Source organism: Geospiza fortis, unplaced genomic scaffold (genome assembly GCF_000277835.1).
Source record: "Geospiza fortis unplaced genomic scaffold, GeoFor_1.0 scaffold23, whole genome shotgun sequence".
NCBI classification, from domain to species: Eukaryota; Metazoa; Chordata; class Aves; order Passeriformes; family Thraupidae; genus Geospiza; species Geospiza fortis.
The window spans coordinates 5,635,594-5,653,115 of NW_005054303.1; the positions used below are offsets into that span (position 1 = coordinate 5,635,594).

Sequence of the window (17,522 nt, forward strand, 5' to 3'; positions counted from 1 at the left end):
TGTATAAGTAACATTGTGAAATCTCTGATTTATAAGCATATTGCATAGTAAAAACTATTTTGATAACCCATGATTTTCCCTGCTATGTCCAGCTCTCTGGTTGCAGAAAAATATGAGTGAAACAGTTTTCTGCCTTCTAGATTTGGTGGGAAAATAGCGCCTTCAAGAGCTGAACACCAGATCTAGAAATGCCACACCTATGGGTGGCTAAATTTTACTGAGGCTTATTTCTCTGCCTTAGGTGGCAGAGAAATAACTTGAATAGCATAGGAGGGAGTTAAAAAGGAGAAAAATATAGCCTAGGCTTTTGATTCATCATGTTTTTATAATTGTTAACCAAATGCACAGCATATATTCTGCTTCAATGACTGCCACTTTTAATCTTGTATCCTTTATAAGCTTTTCAGATTAAATATATAGATTGCAATGTTCTATTAGGTGATTAAATGATATATCATACCTTCATTTTATTATTTGGTGATCATTAGTTGCTGTAGAGCATATTACCGGCAGCAAGTCCTCCATATGTAACTTGTAATGACAGTATCACATCAGAAAAAAATCATTACAATTCACGAGCACCCTGTCTGCATTCTCACAATGATATAAATACACCTCAGTTTCTGAGTGAACTCAGATGTTTGCATTTACCAACAGGTTTTAAGCAGGACATAGATCAGAGATTCCTTAAGAGTTTCAGACTACCGGCAGCATCTTCCTAAGTTTTCTCATTAAGACTCACCCCTGCTTTCTGATCACACAGAAACCTTCTGGTTTTGGTGGCTGAATAACAGCCCTGAGGCAAGCACAACTGTTAGCATTTGAAAGTGCTAGCTAGGAAATATTTAATGCGTTTTTAGCTACTTTTAGCACCATTAAACTGTTGGGAAAAAAAAAAAAAAACCAAATCACAAACAAACAAACAAAAAAACCCAGTCAATCCTATCTGATGAGCCAGCTCTTCTACAGACACTCCTCAGGTCTGTGGTGGTCTGCAGACCACAGGTTCAAATCCACTGCAGTATTTGAAATCTCACTCTTAGAGCAGCTGAAAGCTCTTCACACCTGTGTGTTTCTTTCTACAGTAAGAGCTGGATCTGGCTTCAAATGCAGGATAAAGAAAGAGATATAATTTTAACTTAAGAGACATTTAACTAAACCACCAATATATTCTCTTAATTCAAAGCAGGAATAGGATGAACATATCCAAATCCAAAGAATGTATTATATCATCAACCCCTTATTTTTAAGTGGTTCCAAATCATCAAAAAGATTGTGTAAGAGTGGCTGATTCCCAATATAGATATCCTTTTCTTGGGCACCAAGTCATGCCAAGACCCTGGCTGAAATTTTACAAGCATCTCAGATTGTACTTTAAATAATAGTTATTAGTCATAAGGATTGGCTACCTTTCTTTTCTTTGAAAACAAGCTATAAATGTATCATCATTTATTCATTTCTGAAATCATCATATTGTTCTCCAAAAGAGTTGGGTTAAATTTACAAAATTTAGAAACATATGTTGTGGGACATGTTTAGGATGTTTCCACTCCTAAACTCAAGTTTAAAACTATGTGTCCCATCCCAGTTGTGAATTCTATGAAAAGTATGTTGTCAGAAGTACAAATATTTCTGCAAATTTCTGAAGGTGGGATTTCCTCCTTATTTACGCAAAACATTTTCTTCTTGAATAAAAATAATCTGATAATTACTTTTATTCTTGCATTTGTGTACCAGTTCCAAGGTCCAGTCATTAACTAGGACTCCAAGTTAATAAGTGCTGTATGAACAGGGAGAAAGCAAATTTTCCCTGCCCCAAAGGGTTTGTAATGTAAACTCCTAATTTAAAATTCATTAATTTTACACATCACCTTACATAACAATCACAATGCCATAAAGGAGTGAACACATGCTTGTAATTAAAGCCATGGCAGTCTCATCCCATTGTATGAAAAATAGCTCTATCATAATGGTCCTGAGTTTGTGCCAGACTAGCAGCTAATCATGGGAGAAAGATGATCTAACACTTACAGAACATGAAAATAGAAATGAAACGTTCTGGTTCCAGCCTATTTTCTCTAGACTTGCTGGGTGATCTTGTGCGTGCTACTTAAGCTCTCCGCCCCTCAATTTACCCATGTGCAGAACAGCAATAACAGTATTTATCTGACTCAGAAATGTTTTGTAAGAATAAATTCATAAATCATTAAGTCTCTTACGCACTCTCAACACGCTTTCTACACAGCACCCATTATAGACACTCGAGAAGCACACGTGAACTACTGGTTTTAGTCTCAAAAGGCCTCTAAAAAGTAGAGTTCAGGGAATGTGTGGCAGGAGCAAATAGATCCATCACGGTCAAAACCTTTCTGTTCCTGTGCTATTTGCGTTTCACCTGTAATATGCAATAAGGATAAAGTTAATCAAATTCATTTTGTCACTTTTTGATTTACAACATGTTAGCAAATATATGTTCAGAAACTCAGACCAAGATTTTCTACATAAAACTCCTGGAGAAACTCCTTTGATTCTTAATCTGTATACTGTTTTCATAAGAGATATCAAACTCTTTAGAAATTGAAAAAGTCTCTTTAGAAATACCTTTCAAGGAGAGAAATTCTGGTAAATGCTACTTTGGATGACTCTTCATCTTAAAAGAATGCAGGGATATTGCTCAGTAGTCATAGCATCACTGTGCTTGTACCTAGCAGGAAATGCCAATACTAGATCACCAAGGTCAGTAGTCCCATTCATTGACAAAACCATTCATGATATGAGAATGAATGAAGTGTCTTGAAAGTTAGCAGTCTCTGACTCTCTGTGCAGATTTCACAGCTCAGGACAGAGCCTGTCTATCAGTGGAATACTTTCAGCATGTAATCCTCTGTAAAGTCACGTCCCAATAGAGATAATGAGGTCCCATTCATTTTTTGCCAAAGTGCAGCAATTTAAGCCTGACTCTCTTCTGCTGTAAAATTGTTTGAAATTTGGACCTGATCCTACCTTCACTGAAGTCAATGATAAGGCACCACCTGATTTCAAGGGAGCAGCAGCAGATTTTTTGTAATGCAGAGATCATATTAAATTCACTCTACCCTTCTCTCGCAGAGTGAAAAGCAGGTCATGGGTCTGATGTTTGCAGCAATAATGAGGAGGCTTTAGAAACTAAATGGGATGTAGCTGATTATTTTAGCACAAATTGAACTGAAGTACTAATGACTTACCAAGCATTATTCTTATCTGTTGCACAATCAGCACATGATGATGTCCAGAAATAGTGTAACATCATACTTTGTTCAGCAAAAGGCTCAAGGGCTGATTCACTGTCTATGACATAAATCGGGAGGCAGCCTCACTAAAGTAATGGAATTACATAAGACTAAAATTAGTGACAGGAGAGTTGGACCTGAAAAGGACCTCTCCAAGCAGTGAAAGGGAAGGTGTCACCTGCTCCCAGCACTGTCCATCTGAGCCAAGGACCACCCCAGCCTGCTGTGCTTGTGGAGGGCTGAACCCCAGCAGGGACTGCAGCAGCCCTTCTGTCACAGTCTGTGTTACCTTTGCTCGGGGCAAAAAAAGGGTTTGAGACCAGACAAAAAGTGACTTGATGGGGCCACCCCAAAGGAAGCCACTTGGATTTTACTGTGACACTAACTTGTCTCAGTCAGACCCAGGCCAAAGAACAGGGCTGCTCTGAGCCAGTTTGCCTGGCCAAAGAGCTGGCACACAGATTGCAGTGAATATCCTGGAGATATGCTCTCTTTTTGACACTTGTCCTATCTCCCTGACAAACCTAGCTGCCCCCAGCAGAGAGGCATTAGCTGCTTCTAACATTGGCTCCTAATTTCCATATTCAGTGCAAGATATTAATTTTTCTCCAGTTTTAATGCAGTTTACTCACATGTCATTCAACCCTCAGTGCAAATGCAAATTTCTTGGTCCAAGTATTCAGCTCCTCTCCTTCTTAGCCATGTCACATTCTCCACTACAGCACAGTGATGTGCTCTGAGCACTGCCCTGCCATGTCCCCTTTATAGCTCACTGAGATCCTGCCCCCAGATGCAGGGTGATACTACAAGTACCTGAATTGTCCAGTGGAGATCACAGCTACTCATAACATCCTGCTGTGAGTAGCAACAGGACACAAAGTAAGGCTACAGGTGCCCATACAAGATCTCATTTGCCAGTAAGTCAGAGAGCATTATTCTAACACCAATAACTAAAAACCAGCCTTTGAGCAGAACTCTGAGGCTGACAGAGCCATGCCCTTCCCTATTGAATGAGTGTTCCTACATTCTGAAGTCAGAGGGACGCTGAGAGTATCACCAAGCAGCCCCTTACATCTTTTTGTACAAACCCAGCATCATGTTCTAGCAAGAGAGCCACAGTACTTCCAAAGCAGTAGCATGTTCATCAGGAGACCCTTAACTCATTCTTCCCCTTATGCCCAGCAAACACATGTACTTCTACAGCTGTGAGCATCCTCTTTTATGCACAAAAAGCTAAAATTAAGATTAATAGTTCCTGTGCAGAAAATCAGCATTCATTATAATGAACAATTCTGGCTTGTAAAGTTAAGGGGTCTTTTATATAATGCATAAACTGTTCACCAGCATTATATCTTTAAGCAGTATTTTAGCTATTGTAGAACTATCTGCAAGTCAGCATCTTACATGGCTCAGAGAAATTAACTAAATTGAAGACTTAAACTAAATCAATGCTCAGCAGAACTGTAGCCTTATTTTTGGATGCCAAGCCACACTACAGAAAACTTTGTTAGAAAGCAAAGAGAATGTTATTTTTCAACAGAACATGTGTGTGTGTAAAGGAAAACATTATTCACAGCTAAAGTTACCCATGAAATACAAATGCAGAAGATTAGGAAATCTGAAAATTTTATGTGTACTTTAGGAACAAAAATATTTGCATCTTTCTATAATGCCTTACACTTGAGAAGTTTTAATTAGATCACAATCATTAAGTCTGTCTGATAACATCACTGTGATATATGTCTTCATTTACAAATGGGTAAACTGAGACTGAAAGTGGTCCTTTGTGCCAATTTGTGCCTTACCCAATCAATCAAAGAACAAAACAGCACAGAACTTCTGATGTCCTGGCTTCCACTTCACTGGTCAAACTTTTACCAGATCACATCTCATGCCAACAGGACCTCATGCTAACAACCTCTTTGTATTTGAGAGTGGGACCCAGAGTTTTCAACTCCATTATTGCAGTAACACTTCATCACTTGTATTCCTGTCTATTAGTTTAGCATATACAACTGTTTTTACAGCCAAACAAAACAAGTTTACGAATTCACATATTTTTATTTTAATTATTAATTACATTGTTTTCCAAGAACCTCATTTAAAATACTATTGAAAGTCTTTTTCTCATTTGTCAAAAGCCCCAGTAAATTTATTCCCCTTTTATGTGGTACTGGATTATTTACTCTTCATTTTCTACATGAAACAAGCCCTGACTAGTTACTAGATGGCAGACATGTCATGTCCAAATCCCAGAAACCTGCTTATTTTACTTCATAGGTCTTTTGAGGGTTTGGCTGCTTTCCTGATCTTGCACATGTGAGCTCCATCTTTCTGAGAATGCATCAGCCAGCCTGCCTGAGCTAGTCACAGGCAGGATTAGTAAAACCAGGCATCTGCAGATGTTAGGCTACCGAAAATGAATACCAGTGTTGTATTCTAGGGGCTTTCATTTGGTGAAGGACTGTGGGCCTTGGCAGGGTGAGTTGGGATACTCCCTCACGATAACTTATCTGCAGGAAAAGGAGTGCCAGGGTTTATAGGATTCAGCAGCAGCATGGCTAATGAGGACAGAGCAGCCTGACCCATGGAAGTGTTGAGCAACCACAACTCCCATTTACTTCAGCACTTTTGTGGATCAGATCCTCAAGGTTATTTGCTTTTTGGAATAAGCCACTTGTGGTCTGCATCAGCCTTTTCTCCTGGCAGTGGCAGCCCACGCCATTCGTTGTTGGCTTTGGCCAGCCGTGACCAGCATGGCTCCTGATCACAGACCATGGGACACAGTTATTTTTAGCATATCAAATTTGCAGAGAGACTAAATGCCCAGTTTTTGCAAAGTTGTTGAAAAGATTGTTTCGTCTTGTTCAAAGCATTTCTGTCTCCAGGTCCAGCAAACTGCTGCTTTTGACAAACTACAAGTCACCATCTTGCTACTGAGCAGACTGTGCCTGGGAGAAAAGAATCAAACAGATAATAAAAGTGTTAGAGGATTTGCTTATTTTATCACTTCGTTTATCCTTTCAGTGTTATTGTTCTGTCAAGAAACCAAAACATTAAGAACTACATCACAATTACTCTTTGCTTTGATTCACACAAACCAAGAAAGATGGATCAGTGAGGGCTGTCACGAGCTGCACCCATTACCACTGCTGTCCTTTGGAAGGACCCTTTGTTCATTTTTCCTCACTTCTGGCTACTCATGAGGAAGGGCCAATAAGGAGGGAATCTTCTTTAGTGAGCTTCTGCATTATTTTCTCTTCTGTATTAGTAAGAAAGAAAAGAAACTAAGCAACAATATAGAATTCTGAATTACAGAATGCTAAGTGGTTTTTTCCCACAGATTTTACTACCTCCCTCCATCATTGCCATTGATTTATCTGTTTCACTGTGTGAAAAGCTCATCCTCTACTAGGCTGAATTGCTGAGGTATCATATACTGCACGATTTTTACCCTCTCCCAAAGAGCTTATTTTCAGGGTTTTCATAAGGGGAGAAAATAACCTAATGCAGCTGTAAATTGATTGATTTAAAAAATAAAATTTTAAAAAAAAGAGTTTTCTAAAAAAATTTCCTGAAACTAATTGCAATGAGTTCAAGCTTTTCTACAACAAACGAGACAAAGGGGTCTATGCAACCAAATTCAATTGTATTGCAAATTATCTACCTACCTGAGTAGAGATCCTTTCTTTGCCTGATTGAGAATATAGATATAGGCTTGGGACTGCCACATGACTACTTTATTGCAGAGTTCATCTGCCTCTTTCCATCCCCCTTTCCCCATTTTCTGCCAATCTGTACTTCCTCCCTACTGTCAAATGCTCCCCTGGTCTACCTCTAAAAATGTAGCCCTTAAAATATCCTGACAAGCTCTATGGACCTGTACAGCAACAAGGAAGATTTGGCTATCAGAGGGCTATTTGTCACACACACTGAACTTAGCTCACAGTCTCATTAGATCCACATATGGAGCTTCAAGGGTATTTGTTTGGGATGGGCTGTGAACTTAACCAAAGGTAACTCCCATTCACTGGCAGATGGAGGAGGTGGTGCCAGTAACATTACTGGGTTCAGAAATACAACACAGCTTGTCATAACATGTTGCTCTGGCAACATCTGTTAACAGCCCACAGAGCTATGTAGCACTTAAGCCAGATATAGCCATAATGTAGTCTTTTGCACTGAGCTGCAGCTATTTGTACCTTTCCCAGACAGCAACATGTATTATTTGCTCCTGGCCTCAGAAAACCCCACCATCTCTTTCAGGGTTTATTTTCATTTTTCTGGGATTAGGCTACAATGCCGTGGCAAGTACATCTCAGTAACAGCCTTTTTGGAGATGTGAAACACAGAATTACACCAAATTCCTTCAGGCACTCCTGACAACACCCAGCTAGAAGCAGAGTTTGGTCCAGACAGCATTGGTCCTCAATCAATGGAGCTAATTTCTTACAGGAACTCCTCCCAGTTTCACCAGCATCACTCCAGATCCTTAAGAACATAACATCCACTCTGTTCAGCAATGGGGCAGCTAGTCTGGCACCACCAGGAAACAGTATAGAAACAAACATTTTTGCTTTTGAGTTTGTATTTATGACCATTTTGATGTGTTACAGCTGCAAGTGGACCAACATAGTCTCCTACAAGCCGCGAGGTCATATCAACACAAATTCTCTATGACAAATGTAGTCTAGGACTTCTGCTTTCTTGTGCACCATCAGGATTTTATCACAAATCACAATTTTTTTTATACTTTCAGAATTTTGCATGTTCAATGCATGAAAAGGGTGACAATTTCCAGAGTGATAATTACTTGAGCATATTTCTGTTGTGATAAGGGAGCCCTTCAGGGTGCCTACAGAGACAAAAGTCAAAAGAGGTTAATGCATGCCACAGCTGTGCCATACCTTCCTCTGGGTCTAGTAAGCCTGGTGGGTTTTTCCACTGAAACAGCAAGGGATTTTCCTATCAGAAGGCAGCTGGTATCAGCAGATCTCCCAGCTTATCTAGATGTCGCATCTCTTCCAATTTAAATGCTACATCAGTGGTTATTAAGCCTGTGTTGCAAAGAAATAAAACTAAGGAAAACATTCTGGAGGGTGCTCTGGATTCCATTAAAGGATTGAATTTCTCACTATGTTACACTTTTTCCATATGGCTGAAACATGGAGCTGAATACATTCATATAGTGCTAGTGGTATAATCCCAGATGGTGACAAATGACCTCATTTCAACAGCAACGTATAGATCTTTATGACACCAATGCTCAGCCATGCTCTTGGGATATTCTCTCCAAACAATGAATGACTGGCAGATAGCATAATGTTTAACTTCTGCCTTCACTTTTGTACACACTTTATGGCTAACGCTGCAGAGCTACTCGTTCATTAAGTACTCAGCCTTGTAACAGTGTTCAGATGACACGAGATATTCCCTGAGCTGCCAGCCAAGGACCTCCTTTGGCCCACGAAGATCAACTGTGGTGCAGGCAGTGTGTCACTGTGTGTGTGTAAAGATACGCTCTGGCAGGGTAGAAGTGAGCTGATAACATCTTACCCCTGCTTGGGCCCTTCAGCTGCCTCTTGGGGAAGCGTGAAAGGCTGCCAAGCTCAAGATGTGCTGCATCCTGCAATTTGGCTTTCCAGAGAAGAACAACCCCTCCCCCCAAACTCACCCACGCAGTTCTTTACCCCAAGAAGAGGTCATCACACAAAAAGTAGATAGGAGAGAAAAAGACTGCACACTTGACTGTAACTGCAAAAGAGAGAAGTCTGGAGTCCTCTTGAGATGTTGTGTAAATGGAAAGCAATCTGGGCTGTCTCCATTTTTTACAGAAAGACCTCTGTGCTTTTGTGGACTTCATGGCCTGCCAGATGGAGACGGCTCCAAGTAACACTGAGATCTTATTGCTGCAGAAAACCAAGGAGAGCTATAACCCCAAGTACTGCAGGTGTAGGAGGGAGTACTTGCTCGGATGATGATTCATGTCAGCCTCTGAATAAATAAGGTCAGACAGCCAGAGATTATTCCAGTGAAGGGGAGTTGATTTGTTTGGGGGGCAGAAAGGAGGGGCTGTTTGTTTGTTTTGTATCATTATACTGTAACCCTGGCCCACTCTGACTTGTTTTTGGTTTTTTTCCCCAAGATTTAATACTCATTTATTTTAATTAAGACCTCCGTTCAGCAGAACATATAACTGGGTGCAGCCTACCTGAACTGGAATAGCTGTATCAAAAGCATAAATCCTAATGTTAGCATCCACTGTGTGGTCAGCAAAATGTAGCCTTTATAAACATATCTGCAATCTCTTTTAAGGAAGATGTCTCCACTACAGACCATAAAAAATAAAAAATCACTTGCCTCAAAGGGGTGAAAAAGGATTAATTAGTTAGTGCTCGTGTAGCACTGTGGAGATACAAATCATGAGACTGTGTTATTGGTAAGCAAAAGATGCCAACAGGAAGCAGCATTGTTAAAGGCACGAGGACTAACAATGGTTTTGTTCTCGCATTTGTAAATGATTCGTCAGCTATTGAAAGGTGTTGGCCTTTCAGCCTAGGAGACTGAAATCCTCTTTCTTCAACCAAAAGAGCCTTCATGGGCTGTGCATAGTTTCTCACACTCCCTCACTAGTGTTCCTCACTCTTAGCTTATAGATGCTAGACAGTAGCCCATTCTCCATAGTCCTTTTATTGCTTGGCCTCTGCCTCAGCTGCCAAGAGGGGTGCCATTTAGACTCATTGTTATGGTAGCTTTTATGATCTAGACATGGTGTCTAGGATCAGAGACTTCCTAGCAATTTTGCATATGCTGCTGCACTGCCGTCAGAAGAGAAGAACTCCTAGTAGCCAAAAATGTGGGCAGAATTCAAAGCAATGACCTACAGATGAAAGGCACCCCATCTGGGCCAGTTAAGCCATCCAGCCCCTGAATGCCAGCTCTTCACTGAATGAAACCGTATTGTGATGTGATGCTCAGAAGGGAAAAAAAAAAAAGAAAAAAGAAGCAGTTTCAAAATATCTGTGGATAACTGCTGTCTAGAGCTAGGGCTACAGACATTCAAACCTTGCTTACATAATATTTCTATCACGCACCATCCTCCCACCCAACTCTCCACATCATGCCAAGGTGCTGGAGGGAGGTCTTGTTCTTATTTATGCGGCATGAATACAAAATCAGAGAGGGTGGCAGAAACTTTCCACAGAAAGGTATGGTGCTTTGGCATGCTGAGGAAAATAGTAGAGCGGGAACAGCTTGTAAATGAGGGGAGGAGAAGGATTAAAGAAATTGAAATAACGGTATTCAAGTATTTCCTCAAAAAAACAGGATGACTGCAGTCCCTTAAACCCAAAACTCGGGGAGAAAAATACAGAGCAAAGCATCTTTTTTCCCTATGTTTGTTATACTGCTCACTTAGACAAGGAAAATCTTTTTTTACCCCGTTGTCCTCAGCTTCTTTTTCACCCTGTTGTCCTCAGCTCATTTTTCACCCCGTTGTCCTCAGCTCCTGACACACATATGACCTCTGTCCTCCTTCCTTGCAAACATAGGCCAGATGAGGAAGGTGGTTTTGTCACCTGGAGTTAATTTATTCCAGTCTCCGCTGTGCTGTGCTGCTGTGCTGGGGTGGAACCTTTTCAGATGTCGGGATGACAGGAGAAAGAAAAACGAAGCAGCAGAGTATGTGTGGCGGGTGGCCGAGTCATCCTATCACCACGTATTTGTGTAGTTTCTTTTAGTGCCATCCAATCTTTCCTTCTGTCCCTAAATGGCCTGTGTTGAAAATGTCCCTGCTTACAGTTGCTCAACTGGAATGAGGACAAATTGTTTGCAGTGGCCCCCTTCCAAATGCTTGTGCTGTAACTTTTGTCTTGACTAGTCTCTGGAGATATCTCTAGAGTGAGTTTCCTATGACTCGTTTGTGCTACCCCTAAGTCATGTCAGATTTTCTTCCTCTAGTCTTTCCACTTTGCAGCAGAAATCTTATTTAAAGCACTCCCTTCACAGAAAAAGCCAGAGCAGGCAGAGGCTTAATGCTGTTATGTCACAAGTTCCCCAGTGAATTAAAAGTGAGGGGGCTGGGTCCCAAGGGTGCCCGAGGTTACAGAGGGGTTCTACAGGGCAAGGAGACCCACAGGCACAAAGGGGATGGCCACACCAAGCAGCTCTGAGTTTTTAAGTCCCAGTGGTGTTAGGACTGCATTGCCTTCCACACTAAGATATCAGCCACTTCTGTAGGTAGGAATGCCTGGCCCCTTGGCCCTCCAGACCACTTCAGCTCAGCACTGAAGGGGTGGTGAAGGTACTCTTCCCCCTCACACTCACATGTGAATTAGTCCAGGATGACACAGCATCAAAAAAAAGTGGGTTAGCAAAGCCTGAAGAACTAAGCCAAGAAAGGAAGGGTTTATAGTTCCAAAAACCATTTGATGGAGTTTTGCACGTAGACTCATTAATAGATGTTACAGAAGAAAAGGTTCATTCCTCCCCTGTTAGATGCATGACCTGTTAGACGTGTATATGTATATATCTAAAATATTTTCCAAGGATAACTGAATTCAAATGATATTGTCTGCTTAAATATTGTTTTTTCATCGAGTGTACAGTCTGCTTTTAGAAAATAAATACAGAGTTAATGGTATGAAATGGTCTCCTTCAACACTACTAGGACAGAAAACCAGGCCTGCATAAAGCATCTTTCCTGTCTCTTTACACATTTTGCAGAAAATTATCTGAGCATCCTCAGACTGAGGGAGAGTGAAGCCAGGAGATGAGACTGCCATGGTTCCTCACAGAGCTCCTGGGCATACAAGGGCCATGATGGGGAGCAAATTGCTGGACCATCAACCCTTCCTGCTGCTTGGCTGGAAGTAACCAGCCATCACACAGACCCGTGGCTGGTTCCCCAGGAGAGCTTTTGCCTGCTTAGATTTCTCAGACAGTCCCCCTCAAAGCACCTCAGCACCTTTTGCTTTGTGTCATAGGAAATGGGAGTGTGGAAAAACAAAAGAACAACGGAGTTTAGTGAAGGCATCCCATGGTTCCAGTCATGGGGTTGTTCATGTTACACACTGGGTGGTGCATCACACTGCAATGGCATCTCCTGCTCTTTGACCATTTTCTGGCCTCCTGACTCAGCAGAGAGGTTATCTCCACTGCAGACATATCCCTGTATCTCTGAGATAACATTACCAGCTAGAAGTGGACAGAGCACAGCCAGCCAAGGCATTCCAGACACTAGAGGTTGCTCAGTGTTATGAGGCTTAGCAAACACAAGGTTTTTATACAACTTTGCCATTATTCTGGGGATTTAAAATCTTTGTCACTGGCTTTTATTCATTATTTTTTTCTTTTTCTTTCTTTTTTTTTCTTTTTTTTTTAACACAACCGATGTCATACTGTGCCTCTGCCTCCCAGTTAGCCAGCCAAATGATTGCTTGCATTGCACCAGGATCTCACAAACACTATGACTACTTTGTTTTTCATTAGCACTAGAGGGGAAAAATAAACAAGCTGGGCTCATGGTTTATAATTGCATATGTAATTACCATTTTAAGACCACTCTTTGCAATACAAATTAGCTCACTGCCCTTTGTATCATCTCTGCAGTGCCTCTCAGAGCAAATGTAAGCCACCCCTGTTTTTGTCCACCATGCAGCCAGATTCCAGTCTTGGATGTGCTGAAAACAGCGTGATGTACCTCTAAAAATTATCTGCTCTGCTTGCAAACACAGTGGCCAGTATTTGGAGCCATGCCTTGACATTCGCTATGTAGTTGGAAGAAGAACCTGTCCAGGCCAATCTTTGGGTCCAATCCAGCTGGCAAACATTTTATAGCACAGCAATTTTTTGTAGAGTTACTCCTGGTTTGCTTTGTTTTCAACATCTCAACAGATCCATGGGAAGAGGTCTGCTGATACCACAAAGGCAGAGTCTTCCCTTGGCTTGATTGGCTTCTTCCATATAAGTAGTAGGGAAGATGAGGAGCATATTGTCAATAAAACACAGACATTATTTACAATTCAACTTCTAAAAGCTGCCATAAAGTAGTGAATAGCAATGAATAAGTCCAAAGCCATTCTACTCTGTTTTGGTTACTACTTTATGCTCCCAGAGCTCATATGTTCAAAGGGACAAAGCAGAGACGCCCAGAGGAGAGGAAGTCTCATTCTAAAAAAACATAAAAAGAAATGCATGGCCACAGATCAGGGGATAGTTTTATGTCTCACATGTTTTCTGACCCTACAAAGAGCAGCTTTAAATTGTTGCTCTCCTTCTTGATTTTAGAAGGGGCTGAAGCAGACACCATAGTTTACAAAATAGCAGGTGGGCATGAATCCTGAAAAAGTAGATCCATAACAAAATCTTGGTCACTGAGGCCAGAAGGACCCTACCCTTCTGTCTGTGGCAGGATTGATCTAATTATTCTATAACTGTTCCTGCAGATGGGTGTCTGGCCTTGAATAACTCCAACGACAGTGATTGTTCAACGGCTCTTGGCAGCTTGTCCATCTGCCGAACCGTTCTTCTACAGTTTTGCCTAATATTTAACCTAAAACTTCCCTTCTGCTTCAGCCAATTATTATTTGTCCCATCTTTGTTGACTAATGAGAATAATTGATCCTTGTCCTCTTTATAACCTTCCTTTATGTCTCCCTTTATTATGTTCCTCACACTCTACTTTTGCCTTTTGGCTAAAGGTGCCAAGTTATCTTAACATTTCCTCTTAGATGTGAATGCCAGACTTCTTACCATCTTTCTTCCACTCTAAATTCTTCAATTTGTCCTCATTTTTTCATTCAGAATTGAATGCAGTTACTCCAGTTATGCTTTAACCAGTGCCAAGCAGAGCGCAATAATTACTTCAGTAACCTTACTGACCCCATCTAATAACAAAGGCAAAATGCAGCATGTAATTAAAATCAAAAAAAATAACTATTTTTAAAAGCTAATTGCCTTAACAATCAGAACATTCTACAGCTCAGGGAGCACACACTAAAGAATTTAAAGATTATTGTTCATTCAAAAGACATCTTTTTCAATTATATTCCCAATATTATATTTTGAGCTACGTCCAGTTTTAGTCCTATTAGGAATGGTCTGCACTGCATCTCCCACACTCCCTCACCATCTTTTTATTTCCTGCAGATTTTACTCCTAGAAGTTCCATGGTGTCCTGTCTATAGTAGGGATGTTCACTAAGGATTTCCCACTGTTATTAGACCTTCTCCAGCTCCACCAGTATGGCACAGCAGAGAACTCCCACTCATGCTTTTGATCTTTTAGGCTATTACTATGTCTTCCAGCTTTACTAATGTCAGTGGAGCAGAGCCAATAGTGAGGCATTTTTAGAAAGCCTCCTTTACAAGGACAAAATATTCATCTCCTTTGCCAAGTCCATGGTGCCCTACCTTGGATCCCCTTCTCTCTGTGATCTGGCTGGTGTTCCCTTAAAGGGCCTTCTGTCCTCTTCAGATCATCAGCATCGTACATGTCTGTTACAGTCTGTAACTGCATGTACTCCTGACTTTCAATGGGCATCTCTTCAGGAACAGAAATCCTTGTTACAACCAACACAAATGATTCAACATTACTATCAGTCTGCTGACAACAGCCATTCTTGGAAACTGGTTACATGAGTTTCTAGAATCCCTGAAAATAAACAAATTTGGCTCCATTAACAGGAATGGCAAATTCAGACTGCAAAATCACTTGACTGAGCCAATGCATTTAATTAAATTGGTTTGCTATTATGCTGACAAGCAGAGATATGACTGTTGTTAGTAGACGTAATAGTTTCTATTCTTGTTGCCTCGTAGCACCTTAATTAAATTACAATTGTTCTGTTGGAAAACATGTCTGTGAACACCTCCAGAGAGACAACACGGGAAAATATTCCTAACAGTATAAAAGTCAGGAGTGCAATACTGCGTGACAGACAGGACAAAAAGGGCTAAGATTGCAGAAGGGAAGATTCAGATTTGACTTAAGAAAAACCTGACTGTGAATCATTGGAATATATCATCTGGGCATTGGAATAGATCATCTTGATTTTCTTGTCCTGTGTTGTCTTCTAGCACAAGTTAAATGAACAGCTGACAGGAATTTCCTAGGCATAATTGGTCCTACTTTGTTACACACAGATGATTGAGGTTCTTTTGAGGATCTTTTCGCCTCTGTTTTTCTATGGTTGTATTTCACTTTAAATTTCTAAAAAATGAAGTAAACTCCTGATCTCATTTACACACATCCGAGCCTCTCGTATTCTATAAAATCTGTACATTTACAAATGAGGTCAGAATTTGGCTTCCAATAATAACACATTGTAATATGCCAGCAATTCCTCCGTAACATGGAAAAGAGCAAAGTACCTTGTTGTATAGGACCCTTAACCAGTCCATACAAGGCAAAATAATCACTGCTTTTTATAGCCAGACCTCATCCAAGCACTTGTGTAAGACCCTGTTATATAGCTATGTAGAGTAACACATGCACACATTTCCACCTGGAGAAGAGGTAGCTTTGGAGGTCTGAATAAAATCAAACAGAAATATCACCTGCAAATGTATAGTCTACAACCAGGCATTGGTTGGAGTCCAGGCAAAGAAGAGCCTAAAAGACTTATGTTTGCAAATTTATGTTTGCATGGTTCTTTGGTATTTAGGTATTTTCTTCCTTCTTTGTTTATTACAGTGTTCTGGATAGAGTTTAAATTTAGCAGCTCAGTATTTGAGTTTTTTCCACTTACTTTGAAATAAGATTTGCACATATTTTTGTATCTAGATTAAAAACTGCCAAGTGGTCTTTTAAACAATCCTCAGTGCTTTCAAAGGAGTTGTTCATGGCCTCTTACACACAAGTACCTCCCTGGACCCACATCAGGAACTGATCCCATCCCATACAAATAAAGCTTTACCCTCTTTGTCCAGCAGAAAAAGCACTCCTTCTTAAAACATGCCAGGACACAAAATCCCCATTGTATTTCACTAGCAAATTCTGCAATAAGACTCCATTTAAGCCAGTTTAGGTTGGTTAAAGGCTTGCCATCAACTCAGTGAGGTTTGGGACAGGCCCTTAGCACAGGGGTCTTAAGGACAGGAAAGCCTCCCTCTACACTATAGCTCTTAGGGAAATCACTGAGGTCAGCAGAGGCTGATGGACTTCAGCAGATCACTGAGGTCAGCAGATGCTCAGTGGGAAAAGAATTTTGTGCTGATCCAAAGCTACCAGAGAAATAAGAGGGTGGGAAGACTGAAGACAGTGAGTCCTCCCCACATATCATTCACCTGCAGGCTGCTAGATCTGCAGCGGCTGGAAAAGCCAACCTGAAATGTTCTTTGGAAGTGATTAAAGAAGTCAGCACTCCCACATTGTGTAGAAATGACTGCATGATGTGGTTTTTATTTTTAAAATAAATTTAAGATTCCATCCCCTAATTCACACAAAAGCTAACAAAATAAGGTGGTTTTTTAATGATGTACAAATCAATATTATAAAAATAAGTAAATATTTTCCTTGGCAAGAAAATATCAAATACCTCATCCTTGTAACATGCTAGTTTTGTATTTACACAGCATAAAGTGTCCCACATTACCATAATATGTTAGTAGCATGAAAATTTTTTATCTGCCATGTCTTAAACAAAGCTTGAGTTACTGTCTGCAGTGCCCTTAAGGTAAATGTCATAGTCTTCACAAGATTGAAACAAAACACAGAGAGCAGTGAGCAGTAACCACATTAAGGTTTAATGCTTATAAACGCAGAAGGTTTAACACTTGGCAAGCCAAAATTCCCCTATGACCTGAAGACATGCAGATCATGACCTGAGAATTAAGTGCTGCGTTAAGCAGTCAAGCTGTCTCCCTAAAGAAAAGACAAAAATAGCCAAAGACTAGCTGAGCCATTGGGTTGGCATATGTCAGGTGAGACCAGGCCCAAATCAGAGCTGACCTGTAGCCATGTGGGCCAAGCCTGACCTAGCCCAGCCTTTCTAGTCAGGGCTTCCTAAGAAGAAGGATTTTCAGAGGTGCTCAACACCCATTGTCCCCACTGACCCCCAGGGAAGAGGAGCATTTAAACTGTCATGCAACCAGTCTCAACAAAAAGCTTCTGGTATTAGCTGGAGGGAGAGAGACAAAGTGAAATTACTTTCCCCTGTGTTTTCCTAACCATGAAGGTGCCTCCTTGCTTGCCCTGTCTCCCTTCAAGGACTTCTCCTAAAAGCAAGTGCCACAGTCTTGGAAAGCTTGGGGA

General features: G+C 40.8%; 1 long non-coding RNA gene across 1 annotated transcript; it reads right to left on the reverse strand.

Annotated features, from left to right (window-relative positions):
- Positions 1 to 6,030: 6,030 nt before the first annotated feature.
- Positions 6,031 to 10,810, reverse strand: LOC102031536. The gene is made up of 3 exons (XR_265260.1): positions 10,708 to 10,810; positions 6,365 to 6,526; positions 6,031 to 6,220 (listed from the first exon to the last, which is right to left on the reverse strand). It is a non-coding gene; the product is annotated as an uncharacterized LOC102031536 (long non-coding RNA).
- Positions 10,811 to 17,522: the final 6,712 nt, after the last annotated feature.